This window comes from Protopterus annectens, chromosome 12.part0, assembly GCF_019279795.1.
Source record: "Protopterus annectens isolate FY-2018-M chromosome 12.part0, PAN1.0, whole genome shotgun sequence".
In the NCBI taxonomy this organism is placed as follows: domain Eukaryota; kingdom Metazoa; phylum Chordata; order Ceratodontiformes; family Protopteridae; genus Protopterus; species Protopterus annectens.
The window spans coordinates 1135388223-1135403639 of NC_056746.1; the positions used below are offsets into that span (position 1 = coordinate 1135388223).

General features: G+C 40.6%; 1 protein-coding gene across 5 annotated transcripts in view; it reads right to left on the reverse strand.

Annotated features, from left to right (window-relative positions):
* LOC122817027 (copine-3-like) overlaps positions 1 to 15417 on the reverse strand; it is a 2295182-nt gene that overhangs the window by 1987764 nt on the left and 292001 nt on the right. The gene's annotated exons all lie outside the window — the stretch shown is intronic.

Below are 15417 nucleotides of genomic sequence, written 5' to 3' on the forward strand. Positions count from 1 at the left end.
TGCGCTGGCTTTATGCAGTGGTATGACTTGGGACTTTTTCCACAGTGATGGACAGTATCTTTCTGCTATGAACCTATGGATTAGTATGGACACAGGGAAGGCTAAGACTTCTGCAGCCATTTTTAGGTAATCTGATGGTAGTTTTTAGTTTAAGAAGCAACTTCAACTTCCTTAAAGGTGAGGTAGGTACTGGACTTGAACTGTAGGTGGCTTTGATTGGACAGGGGTACAATAAGGGGACAGATTTGTTCATGTCTAAGAGAGATGCTACTGACTGTATAAAGTAGGACTTAAACTGTGTAGGGACAGTCTGTCGTATCCTCTCTGTTTTTGGAGAGGGACTAGTGCTCTTGCCAGGGAGGTGTAGTTTATTTAGTGATGACCAAAATAGTTTTGGGTTGTCTTGTCCTGTTTGACATGAATTTTACAAGGTTTTTAAGATGTCTAAATTGCTAAATGGCATTTTGATTTATGTTTTTATATCAGTTTGTCCGAGCTTTATCTGTTTTTAGCATGTTTTTTTTTTTTTGTTCGTTTCCTTTATCAGCCACGATGTGGGATTGGACATTGCTCTTTTCTTACATACTGGTGCTAGATTTAAGGACTGTAAGAATACATTTAAGTATTCCACAGCAGTATCTAGTGGCATTTTTCAAAGTATATTTTTTTTTTTTTTTTTTTTTTTTTTTTTAAGTGTTTCATTGAAAATATCTTTGCTGAAATTGGTTGTATTTCATATTTGACTATAGAAAGCATGTTTATCTTGGATATGGTGAGTTCTAATAGCATATGTTGGCTCGTGGTCACTTATGCTGAAAGGCAGCCTGCTTTTGTCAGTTTGCCTGGTTTGTTTGTATGAATCCAATCTAATGTTGAGCTTTTCCCTGAACTTAATGACTCTATTAGGTGTGGTTATTAATTGTCTGAAGTTACAAGTTTGTGGATTCAGTGGGGGTAGTAGAATTTATGAGTTGCCAGTCTATATTTAAGTCTCCAAGTACTATAGTTTCTGAGTTAATTTGTTGGGATATCCAATACAGGATGCTTTCGGCAGCAACAACGTTATTCCCTGGTGGTATATATATTGCTATTAAACATTTTTAACTGCTCACAATCCTTACCCATGACTGATCTGCGAAAGCTATCAACAAACCACATCACATTTGCAGATGATACCACAGTGGTAGGACTCATAAGTGTGATGACCAGAGTGGCTACAGGAATGAGGTCAACTCCATGATTGAATGGTGCAATAACAATTTGGACATGAACGTCAATAAAACAAAAGAAATTGACTTTGGAACTTGCTCTGCCTTGCAACTGCCCCTCAAGCTCAATGGTCAAGTGGAGAGAGTCAAACTACAAAGATCCCGGGGGTAGACACATCAGAGGATCTTTCTTGGAGTACAAACACAGGCCAGCTGATTAAAAAAGCCCACAAGTGACTACACTTCCTAAGAAGGCTGAGAAAAGCAAAGCACTTTATGAACGCTCTAACTGCCTTCTACAGAGGAGCCATCGAGAACATCATCACCAGCAACTGCACTGTATGGTTCGGTAACAGCACAATGGCCAAAAGGAAGAAGCTGCAAAGAATAATAACAGCAGAAAAGATCGTGGGCACTAGTCTTCCTACCTTTCAGGAGCTCAAACCGAGATGTAAAGAGAGGTATGGCAAAATACTGAGCGACACTTCTCACCCAGCATATGGTTGTTTCACTAAACCTGCTTCTGGTATCTGCTGCAGGACCTCCAGATTCGTGAACAGTTTTTACCCAACTGCAAGAAGACTCATTAATGCAGACATAAATCTGGATATACCAAAACTATAATAGATTGTTACTCTCATTCTTTTTCTTTTTCCATACAGTAATTCTATTTACTACATACTAAAATTAATATATTCTCACAAGTGCAATTCCAGTCACTTCCTTATGTGTAATATCACCCAATCTCACCTCTGTGTATAGTGTACTTATCTTTTCAAGTGTTAATTATATAGCAGTCAGTGCTGTCCAGTGTAATAAATAGTGCACAGTTTTGTACTATAATTACTGTTTATTATTTAACACCTATCATGTCAGTCTTTTGTGTTTTTCTCCTGTAAAACAGCTGACACTCAAAATTTCGTTTAGGTAGCACTTGTGTTTCCTAAATGACAAAGTTTCTTTGACTCTTTGAATCTTTAAAGTTTTCCTATTATTGATTTTTGGGAGTGCTATTAGTACTTCGGCATTGCTAAATTTTTTATTTCCTGTAGTAGTAATGAATGGTTATGGAATTTTTATAGATGATTAATAGGTGACTATCGTCAGGCACACTGACGTCCCGCTCACCAGGCTGAACAAGGAGAGGGTCACTGTGAGCAGCCTGTCGGGCGCTAGGATCCACCACATAACACAACCACTCAGGTCACTCCAAGGCAAGTACAAATATGACTCAGTCATTGTCCATGCTGGTGTGAATGACCTGAGACGTACCTCCCTGGACTACATGAAAAGAGACAGAGGAGCTCTCTGAGCATGTAGCCCAGGCCGGTATGACCCTGACCTTGAGTAGCATCTTACCCTCACCAAGAATGACGCCACAATATGAAGACAAGATGATCAATTTCAAATATTGGCTTAAGTACTGGTGTCATTCAAAGGGGATCCAATGCCTGTCAGCTTGGGATGATATGCTCGACAAGCCACAATGCTTCGCTAGGGACGGCTTGCATCTGTCACCCCTGGGCTTTCGGATATTGGCAAAGGCTCTTACTACCCCCATAGTGCCTTTTTTAGGCAAGGCTCAAAAGACAAACCCACCTCCATAGGTATCACAAGGGATAAGAAACTAAGAGTAATGCTACTCAACGCCAGAAGTCTAAACCTCAAGATGCACGCACTCAAAACTCTCCTTAGCATGGAGAACATTGATATCTGTGCAGTAACAGAAACCTGATTCAGGGCTCCCGAGAGCACCCAGCACTACCAGGTTATACCTCATACCATGCTTTTCGGCCCCAAAACTTGGACCGAACCACAAAAGGAGGGGGAGTATCGATATTCATCAAAGATACCCACACCTCCAGGTTGGTGGCAAAGCACGAAGCATCAGAGACTATCCATGTGCAACTAACAGTGGGTAAAACTGCCTTCCAGTTTATAGCCTGTTACAGACCACCCTCCCAAACCCAGGAACCCCACTCGGCCTTCCTGAGAACACTGGAAAATATGAAGGTCTCTCCAAACACCATTATATTGGGCGACTTCAACAACCCAAACATAGACTGGGAGCATTACTCTAGCTCCAACACCCTAGCCCAAAGGTTCCTAGAATTTATAAACTCAAATGCTATGGAACAACTTGTTACCACTCCCACAAGAGGGAAAACATACTGGACCTGATCATCACCAACATGGGGACTCTATGCTCCAGACCAGAAGTGTATCCCTCACTGGTAAGATCAGACCATAAACTAATCTCACTGGATATTCACATCCCGACCCCACCCCCTGCCCAGAAAACCACAGTGAAAAACTTATCTAAAGCAAATTTCACACTCCTCAAAACCGAGGTGGAATCCTTCAAAGCCCCCAGGCCTGTGGAAAATACGGCCCAGACTGCAGAATCCTTTATAAACGCATTCTATGAACACCTTCAGGAATGCATGGATCATGCGATCCCAAATAAAACCAAGACCCAATCCTCCAAAGGCAGACATCCTGTCTGGTGGACCCCAGCCATAAACAAACTATACAATAGAAGGAGGAAGCTACTAAATGTCAGAGCAAAATCCCAAAAAGGGAAGGCATCACTGATCAGTATTAGCAAAAAACTACGGGCACACATAAAATTGTCTAAGGCCAGCTTTGAGAGAAAAATTGCATAGGACACTAAGGATAATCACAAGGCTTTCTTTAGTTATGTTAGGAACCTGGGTGGTAATTCCCAGAAATGCTCAGAATTAGTCCAAAATGACAAAAAATACACCGAACCCAGAGACATTGCCAACATCCTAGCTGACAGGTTCAGCGCAAACAACCCCCCCCCCACCAGAAGGGCAAATATCTATCCCAGCAGAGTGCTGCCCCCCTGACATCTCAGATGCTCAAGTAAGAGCCGCCCTCTCCAAAGCAAAAAACACAGCCTCAATGGGACCAGACGGTGTCCCGGGCTGCGTCCTACATGAACTCCAAGAAGAGCTAAACCCAAACATAAAACTACTGTTCAATCTCAGCCTTACTACAGGATATATACCCAAAGAATGGCGTACAACTACAGTGGTCCCACTCCACAAAGGTGGTGCCACAACGGACCCCGGAAACTATCGCCCCATAAGCCTAACTAGTCTGGTCTGTAAAGCTATGGAGCGTAATATCATGGAACTCATAAACAAAGACATTGGGAGCCTCCAGAAACTGGACCCTACCCAATTCGGCTTTGTTAAGGGCAGATCTTGCCTCTTAAACCTAGTTGATTTCTTTGAAACAGTTACCAAAGCCATAGATGAGGGCAAGGTAGTCCACACAGCCTACCTGGACCTCGCAAAAGCCTTCGACACAATACCCCACTCGGGCATCATAAATAAGCTTAAATATCAATCCCTATATCACAAGATGGGTTGCAAACTGGCTCAGACATAGAACCCACATGGTCAGAATCGCAGGTGCCATGTCCGAATCCAAACCAGTTACAAGTGGCGTCCCACAGGGCTCAGTTCTGGGACCTCTCTTGTTCGATATATACTTCTCTGAGGTTCAGGCCAACACGGGGGGATTATGGCTGACAAAGTTCGCAGATGACTGCAAACTGGGGGCCATAATCGAATCTCCAACTGACACAAGCATCCTCCAAAAGGGTCTCTCACAGAGACGGATGCTTAGTGCCAGAGCCACGGCCTCAAGCTAAATGCTAAAAAGTGCATAGTCATCCCCTTTGGGAAAAACAAGGTGCCCACAAATTACCACATAGGTGGTAATCCATTAAGTACGGAAAAAGTAATTACAGATTTGGGGACCAACGTAGATAGTAATCTCTCCTTTGATAATCACGTTGCCAAAGTGGTTAGAAAGACCTTCTACATAGCCCACCTTATCACGAAAGGGTTCGCATCTAGATAAAGATAGGTCATTGTGCCCCTCTACTCGTCACTCATCAGGCCCATAATTGAATACAATGCCCCTTTTGGGATGTACCTTACCCGACACCTGCAGCAACTGGAGAGACCCCAAAAGTACCTCACCAAGAGGATCATGGGCTACAAACAGATGTCCTATGCAGCTCGACTAAAGAAACTCCAGCTCTACTCAGTTGCTTACCACCTACTCAGAGGCGATCTATGCCTGACGTACAAAGCCATGTCAAACCCAGAATTAGTGGACATGCTCCACCTCAAAAAATTCAAGTCCCTTCGAGCTAAACGCTCCAGGGACCTAAACCTCAGCACAAAAATAAATAGGACATGCTGGAGGGACAGATTCATTTCCCAGAGGCTCCCCTCACTCTGGAATAAAATCCCAATTCATGTCAGACATAGCCCCTCGCTGACCCTCCAAGCGAAATTTGGACGCGTGGATGGGAAATCGCAAATTCACCCCTGGGATCTCTCCTGTGTCCCTGCTAGACAGAGGCACAGTAAACTAATCTTAAAAGGGTACCTTCTGTGACCTACTTTACAGAGGCACAGTAGGCTAATCTAATAGGGAGGCGGAAGCCAAATACACTCTGGCTAGGCTTATAAATGCCCTAGGGCAGATAGCCTAGTATCTACCTATGAACCTATGAACTAGCCTTGGCTCCTTTTGGTCCCTGTGTAATGACCTCGGGGTCTGCAGCAGGATTTCTGTACAGGTGCTCTGTAATACCAGTCAGGTTTTATGGGAGCAGGTGGGAGGGCGTCAGGAGCTATGCTGCATTCATGAAATACATCATCCATCACCTCTAAGATTTGGGGGGGGGGGGGGTGCCAAAGGGTCTGTAGTGGGGCATGTCTAGAAACTCTTATTTTTTTCTTCGACTGAGGGATATCTTGGGATTCCCTGTGGAAATGCTCCCCGAGGGTGTGAAAGATTTCCCCAAAGGAAAGATCTTCTGGTGGGGAGGCAGAAGGCATGGATTCCTCTGCATCTGAATCCTCATAAGCAGTCAGAGGTGGTTGTTCCTCTTCAAACTCTGAATAATCAGACTCCTCAGAATCCTGTTTTCAGTATTTCAGAAGAAATGTCTCTTCCTTTTAGAAGTTGTGGCCTGACTACCCCTGAGATAAGGGTGATAAGATCCACTGCCATTTTAAGCATTTTAACATGGAGTGGTGGGGCAAGAGTAAAAATAGGGCGAGAGGTAGATTTCCTAGGAGTGGCCTTGCTTCCAGGCCTAACAGTATCCATCGGTCTGAAAGAAACGGTAGTCAGATGAGAAGACGTCTTTTTGTCTAGATTTGGTAGTACAAAAAAACCCTCCTCAGACGCCAATGCCTGGGGTTGCGGCTCCGGACCCAACCGAGGCAGAGACAACCAAAGGCTTGGAAGACGAATAAGATTACTGCGGCATACCTGACTCCGAAAGGGTCTCAGTACAGGCCTGCAAACATATCTGATTGGGCATCAGGGGTTGCGAAGGCACCTCACTGAATTCTGGAGAACTGACTACCTGCTTAGCGGTAGAGTCATGGGAAGGCTTAGCTCTGTCTCTATCTTTATCCTTATGTTTTTTCATAATGTCTACAAATTGTTGGCTGACTGACACCATTTCGGAATGCGAAGATGAAAGACTGAAATACCTGGCTACAATAAGAGCTTTATGATGAATGGTTCTCGCATTAAAGAGGGCAATGAACTGGCAATGGGGGACGTTGTGGTCTAGGCCTAAACAAGTGACACAGTAAGAATGGAAGTCTCGGTGTGGGATTTGCTTTCCACAGGCGAGACAACTGTTAACTTTTTCGGGCATTGGTTAGTGGAAGAAAAAAGGATCCCCAAAGGGGTACTTTGCTTAGATGTTTTCAGCTGTAATTCAAACTCTGGTAGCGACTGACTAGCACACTTGCAAACTGCTTCTGCTATGGGCTCCACGGCAAGAAAGACTGATGTAATGGCTGGCTGCCTTGCTTTATAGCACTGACAACCTGACGTCAGTCAGCAAGCAACAGCAGCCGACGCAGAAAAACACTGACTCTGGTATTCGGGCCGGCCAAGGGCTACCACAGCAGGGATAACCCACAGGTGATGACTGCAACAGTGAAACACAAAGACCATCACAGACCTCCCTTGCCTATTTGAATATCAACTCCTGTGCTTGGAAGCAGAAGGGGACTGCCCCAACTCAAAACCCTACAGGAAGTCCTCTACAATAACTGTGGGATCTGACACTGATCCCAGATCCAACCACCTTGAATATGAAGGCAAATAAAGATCCAAAAGCTTGGATCCTACATGACTCTGATTGGAGGAAGCCAGATCTCTGGCTGGCCCGAATCTGGCCAGATCCAAAGGCCTCGATCCAGAGGACTTGAATCCAGGAGTATATTCCCCTGGGCTCAGATCAGAGGGCCTCAGAGCAGAAGCCTGGATCAGGAGGGCGAGCCACAGGGCACAGGATCAGAGGACATCGGATCCGACTGGAACCAGGCGGGGGTTGGATAAGAGGAATTGGGATCTGACAGCCTTGCCTTTTTAGACAAAGACAACCCAGGGAGAGATGGGACCTTCCTCTTATAACCAGAGAGTCCGGACATGGCTAGGGACTGGACCATACCTTTCAAAAAAGTTTGTTTTGGCGCTCAGCCAGAGCCCTGGGTTTGAATGTGGCACAAATGTTGCATTCAACCTCCATGTGGTCAGCGTCTGAACAATAAAGGTGGTACTCATGCGAATCAGACGTGGGCATCTTCTGACCAAATGAAAAGCCCCTTTTCAACCCAACAGGCTTGTCAGACATGCTGGGACGAAACACGACAGATTAAGGGGCATGCTAACTCGGTAACCAGGAAGGAAAAAGCTAAGGTCAAACCAAAAAGAACAACTGGTCACACAACTATAAGACTAAACTGCAGACGTGGAAAACTACAAAACTACAGACGTAAAACGGCCACAACAAAAAGGGAGCCAATACACGCAGTTACAACCAGAAAGAAGCAAAACAGGAGGGGACTAAAAACTACCAATGATACGAGAAAAACACCAACACTGAACACTAAAACAGGAAGAAATATCAAAATAATGCTACTTATCCCCACTAGAAACTCGAGCCTGAAAATCTGCGTCTGCTGAGAGTGGCAAACAAGATCTGAGGGGTTAGAGGGCAGCAAGGGATCATGGGAGTGGGGAGGAGCTCAAATGTAGAACCTTGTCTGCAAAGTTGCTTGCTCAGATCAGATGTTGGATCCTACAACCCAAGAGTGAGGAATAGGGGGACAGGGATAACATCAGATTATTTGAATTCCCAGAGTCCTGGAAAAAAGCTATGGCAGAGGCTAAACACCTTCTAAAAACCCTGGGAGCTGTAGATAGTCCAAAAGGCACAGCAGAAAACTCAAGTGTGATAAACAAACTGAAAGTCTCAGAAATTTCCTGAAGGAAGAGTAGATAAGACTTGAAGGTAGACGTCCTTCAGATCCATGGAAACCAGAAAAGTCTGCAGAAGGACAAAGGGCAGAAAAGTTTGAAGTGCCCTTCAGAAAGATGTTGAGAAGGGACAAATACAGTATAGGTCTCAATTCTTTTCTTTTTCATTCAATAAATAGTCTGGAAAACAACTTTCTTTCCAAACTTTGGTTGAGCAAAGCTTGAATGAAGGGAGCTAGGAGCTAGGAGCTTTACTTGACTGGGAGGGGAAGAAGGGATGCCCTTGAACGGAGGGTTTTCTTTCCAATCCATTCTGTAACTATATTATATAATGGAAAGGACCCATTTTGCTTGCAGTTATGAGTTGCCAATTCCCCATAAATGAGATGAGTCTTTTGGATAAGGGGAAGAAATGGTATGACGGGAGACATTAGAAGGAAAAAAGGCAGTTAAGGTAGAATTGCCTGGGTACGGGTCCTCTTTCAGGCATTTTCTGGGCCCTATGAGGTGGTGTAAACTCCCTGTCTGGAAAGGAGGTGGGTTTTGCTGCTCAGTTTCTTTGACATCAGAGCACTAAAGTAAAGAAAATTTGTCTGAAATCCTTCATAATTTTCCTTGTTCTTCTAAGGTTTTAAACAAGCTGGCTGTATCATGGCCAAATAAAAGACCCTATTCAAAGCCAACGTTTTATTTAAATGTATCAAAAATAAACACAAAAATAGTTATTTGGTGCTGACAGTCCGGGGCTCTAAAAGCCAGGGCGGAAAACATGCCTACCTTTTTTCAAGTCTATCCACTGTCCTGCTATCTTTATCAGAGGGAAGGGCATTAGCAACAGGTAAGAGTTTGGAAGGTCTTATCCACAGAAATGAAAAAAGCAGAAGACTCTGCCAAAGGGTTCTTGTGCACAAACTTTAGATCTTCAGACACTTTGTTAAAACTTATCAGGCCTTTTACGGACCAGTGACTGGGAGACTGGAGCAATGGAAGTAAAGGTAAAGGTACCCAGAAAGGCCTCCAGGACAACGAGGACTGGAGCAGAAGAACCGACTTCTAAACACGTTATATCATCTTTTTGCATATCTGAAATTTGTTTGGATTACCAGTGATAATGCTTCACCATGTTAATACATGTTTTTTTGCCAAATGAAGCTTTCTCTACAGAACAAACAGGAGAATGGGAATCTTCATCACAGGAATCTTGGCTCGGGAAGGAGATCTGAGAAGAGTAAGCCACTATTCATCAGAATCAGACGCTGCCTCGTCATACTCTGAGTACTCTAGATGCCTCTTGTAAGGGGTAGCAGGAGTAGAAGCAGAGGAAGCAAAAGTGCCATGATGGCTTTGAGCAATCTTTGGGAAAAATCCATCTACTCCTTTTTTCTTGGACATCTGGAGAGAGGCAACATTTTTTAGTTTTATTGTTTTTTTTTTTCTTATTTCTTTTTTGGAGTGACGTTCACTTTAACAAGACGTGATCATTCCAATCCCTGATGTACCACAATACCTTCAGAAATGGTTAGAAGGGGTTCCCCTTCCAAATAACATTGTTAACATCAGTTGTTTTGGTGAATCAGACCACTCAAATGCAGCAAACAAGATCAGAAGAGAAAGGGAAGCATGCTGCTCTATGGCAGCTAGGGGAGGAATTTTAAAGCCTAGAGTACCTTAAAGATACTGAGCAACTACTGCCTGTGGCAAACCAGTCCTGAGGTTGTAGTAGAGGAGTTGGATCACACAGTACCTGCACACCTTTCCACTTTAAAATCATCAGGGTAATTCTAGCTCTTTGTTCTTGTTTTGCAATATCAGTTCATCATTGCTTTATGTCACTAATGAAAGTCAGTCAGCTAAGATGGGCAGGGTTTGTACTGAAAATGTGAGTACACTGGCATAAATATCAAAGTATGCAATCAACATGTGCATTTACCATCACGTAACACTGCAGAAACTGCTTTAACACGTCTGTGAACTGAATACAGTTAAACTAAGCATGTTAAGTTTTCTGTTTCACTCCTTACTCCATTAAAGCAACCACCTGCTCTACAAGCAAAGCTATGCAAGTAACATACTGGAATTAGCTGCTTCAATATGCCAGTGAAATGAAAAGGGGTTCCCAAGTGCTGACTGCAGCACTAAACTGATTCAAGTTTGTATTACGTTATTACAAAACAAACTGTATGTCATCAAAACAATATTAAGCCAGTTAAAGTGTAGAAGATCTGAACATGAATGTCAGCTAGACAGTGTCCCACTACAGAATATCAAGCAGCATAAAGATGTGCAGGAAGTCTTTACTGTGTACTGTTGTAAGCAACACCAAATGAATGCATTTTACAATATATTAGAATACTGAATTTAAAGGGATTGTTTTGCAAGCAGAAGCAGTGCAACCAATAATTAACATTTGCAACATTAAAGGTCACAAATGCCAAACATAACCAATATGACAATGTTGATTTTGAAGTCTAAAGCATTCTGTTCCACTAATGTTTTATCAATCAGCACAGCCACATAAAACATACAAAACATGCAGAATACCAATACCAGTTTACTTGCTTTCATTCTGATCAGGATCAGTTAGTCACAGTCACATAGAAACAGAGCATCTAAGAACTATTTGGTGCATTTTTTTAACAGGGCAACAAGTACACAGCAGAAAAAACCGTGGGCCATTCATTCAATTCATTCTCTGATGACCCACTTTATACAATTAAAGGTCGCAGGGAGAGGTGCAGCCTACAATGGCACTGATTACTCCAAATGAAAGCAAGGCAGAGAAAGTAAACCTGGATAGGATGACACTCAAATCACAGAAGGTGCACGCGCATGATACACACGCATGCATGCACACACACCAAGCACATTTACAGATAATCTGAATGACTACAGACTGACTCACTGCTAACCTTTTGGATATGGGAGGAAAGTGGAGCAATTAAGCAAAATCCTCTGGACAGGCAAGACACACTGCACAGAAGGCACCTCAGCTAAGGGATAAACCAGAGGTCCAAGCACGTTTCTGAAAGCAGTGATGCTAATTACTGCACAGTAATGGAAATCACTGCCACATTACTTGTACTCAACTAACAAAAACAGAGACATCTGACATGGTTCAGTTTATGAAATCATACCAGCTAATCAATGTTACCACAACTGCACAACATTGCAAAAATAAAGATAAAGGTAATCCACTTTTGCCTAAAACCAAACAAAATCAACCCCAAATTTCCAAGACCTTGAATCAGTAATGCCATAGTACATGATTAAATGACTACTCTTGTTCTAAAGTCTCACAAATAAAACCCATGGATCCCCCCGCCTTATAAACGAACTGTACACCAACCATCAAGATAAAAGCTTATATCAGCAAGCTTATATAAATTATTTTGTAATTAGCCTAAAGAATTCAATTGTATCGGATAAGAATGAGTGAGATAAAATATCCCACAGAAAGATAATCAAAATTATCTATTATGGGACCCTGATGATAATAAAATATGAAACATTTTCTTAATACTAAGTAATCTTTACGTGATCTTCTGAACCCTTAAGATCCACACCTGTAGTAATCCTATAATGCAAAATAAAGCCATTAATTTAAGAATAGAAATTTGTAACTCGTACCTTCTCTCTGCAATCCTTGGGTACAAAATTTAGTACACCTTTAGTGAAGGCCAACTACATTTTAGAAGACATACAAAAAGTGATACGGACCTCAGATTAAAAACAAAAAACTCAACAATGAAAGCACTTCATAAATTTTATCCCAAGAATAAAGATATTCTACAGGGTCTGTAAACAATTCCTTACAGTGTTTAACACCACCTGATCAAAGATAAAAAAGAAAAAAAGAAGAAAAAAAAAAAAAAAACTGGGAGCATCAGAAATGAATCCAAAATTAACAGTGGCATTTTTAACAAAGAGGTAAACAGTACTACTTTCAAATACATCCTGAATATGACTGAGTGGGTAAAATGGATAATGAATGAAAACTAACTCCACTGAAATCTATTCATAATGAAGACTAAACATTACTTTAATAACGACTTTAAGGAATATGAGTAGATACACTTGAAAGATAACATGACAGAATTAACAGTCAACCACTACATAACCTCTAACGAAACCCTGCGTATGTCATTTTTTTTTTCCAATCAGACTTGCTTACCTTAACTACCCAGTATTTCCTGCTCTTTTCGAAGAACCAACAAGTGACATTCAACTTCATCTTTAATTTCTTTAAGCTATCAGTTTAACAGCTGTGAAGTAAGATGTCAAAACCCTCAGTTGTATTAAGATAAATATCTCAACCACAAAACATATTCTTCCTGCAAATAAGACTTTGTAACTCTACCATGCATACCATACCACACAGTATCTTCTAACCATAAAATATTGGTAAATATGAGTAGAGTCCTAACGCACAGATTTTACTTGCAATAGCTACTACCTTAACTAACTGATTCAAAATGTCGACCTAGCAGTCTGTTCCTAATTGTCTGAATACCTAATTCTTCCACTTCCACCCATAAAACACCAGAATCTCTTCCTCTATCGCTCAGCAATTTGAGGCATACCTAATGTTATTCAACAAAAACAAGCACATCAGTGAAGTGGCTAGAGTTGGAACCACATACCTTTTAAAACAGGCAAAACATAAATCTGGACTGGAAAAAGCAAAACATTTAGTCTTTCAATGTTTTTGTTTGCAACTGTGGGTAAACTGAACAGTTGGCACTCTGAAGAGAAGACTGCAACATAAATACCATTCCAAAATTAAGTTCTGCTAGTCATACCTGAAAACAAAATTGCATCACTTAAACTATGCAGCAGAAATATAAATGCAAAGCAAAACATAGGCAATAGAATGCAACATCAACAGAAATATATTTTGGCCATTTCATCAAGACAGCAGGTATCAGCAGCAGCAGACCCTTCATCAGCCCGTCAGGGACACTCAACATAGCAGTAAACCAAACTGCATTTAGTGCTTGTCTGTGTACATTTTTATTAAAAGAAATATAAAATTCTGCCATGCAATTAAAAGGAAAATAAAAATAATAATAAAACTATCTTTTTAAAGAAAATATCACAACCACATATTCCACACAACAAAACAGTTTTTTTAATCTGGACAGAATTACTTAGATGTGTCTAGATGTTAATCCTTTTGTCAGTGATAATTGCGATTCAGCATGATAAACGAACTATGCTTTTATTTCAGTAACAAGAAAAAACGTCAAAAGACATGTACCTGAACGGAATGTGTACAGGAAGAGTTTGTTAACGAATGCATGTTTCACCAATATTTATGACATTAAGAGTAGAGCTTTTAATCAACTTCAATTATGCTTAAAAGAAAAGCAAAACATTCCACATGTTTTTACCAAAATCAACAAGAAGCAGGCAATAAAAATGCATGCTGATAACAGAAATTTGGGAGGGAAAATGATCAGACAAAAATATACAAATCAAATAACCTAGTTCTTAAAATGTTTTCTGCTGAAAGAAATGTGATTTATTAAGAGAAAAAGCCACTTTAAAACATTAGGTGCACAGTTACTGCCACATTCATTAAATAAGTACTGCTTCAAGATCACTAGGTAAAAATTTTACTCACAAATTACAAGTACCAATCTGTATACACAGCAACAGAAGATTGCCCATTTTTAGGTATCAAACATTTGACTATAACCATCATGTACTATTGCATTATTTCAAAATTTGTAGCAATTAACTAAATAAAACTGTTACCACCTGATAATTTCTGTCACAGACTTGCTTTGTAAACAACTTATTTTAAAAACACATCAGTATCAATAGTAGGGAAATTAAACCAGTGGAAAAATAAGTGACCCTTTTTATCCCCCTGAAGAATGAGTTTCTTTAACGGGATGCGTACAGCTTGGATCTCGTCTGACCACTTTTCCTTCTGCTTACGCTGCAAACTCAGCAAGACCATGGTTTAATACAGAAAAGGGTTAGAATTACACAAACCAAGAATGTTCACTTCAGCAGCAGACAGAAGCACAGGAACAGCAGATGAATTCTGAGACAAAAAAGTAGCATTTCATGCTAAATACCCACCAAAATTAAAAGCAGCATCAAAGAAAACAAAATATACATAAGTACACGCTGATGTGTTTTACCATGAAAAGCTGCTGGCTAAATTTCTAAAACATTTTACACCGTTATATCTGTGATCCTAGAAAACAGCAAAGAGCGTGGCATCTCAGTTCAAAAATCAAAGACTTTCATACTGTACATAGCATTTATTCTGATGTACGAAGCCATTAAATCACATTTTTAAATATTCTTTTTACAACGGCATGAGTCCAGAAAAGCAATAGCATGTAGCAAATAGTTGGTACAGCCCTATATACAACTGCTATTGAACACTAAGAATGAACAGTAGCACTCCACATTAATTGTCTGCACACAAGACAAAATATATATATATATATATATATATATATATATATATATATATATATATATATATATATATATATATGCAACTAAAAATCCAAATCCTGCAATACTTCTGGGTTATAACTTTATTAATAATCAGAACTTGCTTGATCAGCACATACTGAACATGGCAATTAAAAACTGACTAAACACAGTTTATCTTTCAACAAGAATCACGTAACTGTAAAATAAGCAATTTATATTTTTTTATAATTGTGCAGAATAGCCCATTGTAAATAAACATTTCTCTCTTAAAACTGAAAAAATATCCTTCAAGTGAACATCTTCAAGATTTTTACATTTTTACTATCTTAAAGGGCAAACTCCATCAACATTGAATTTGCAAAGTCTTTACAGCTTCATAATACAATGGTTATAAACTGCATTGTTTTTAAAT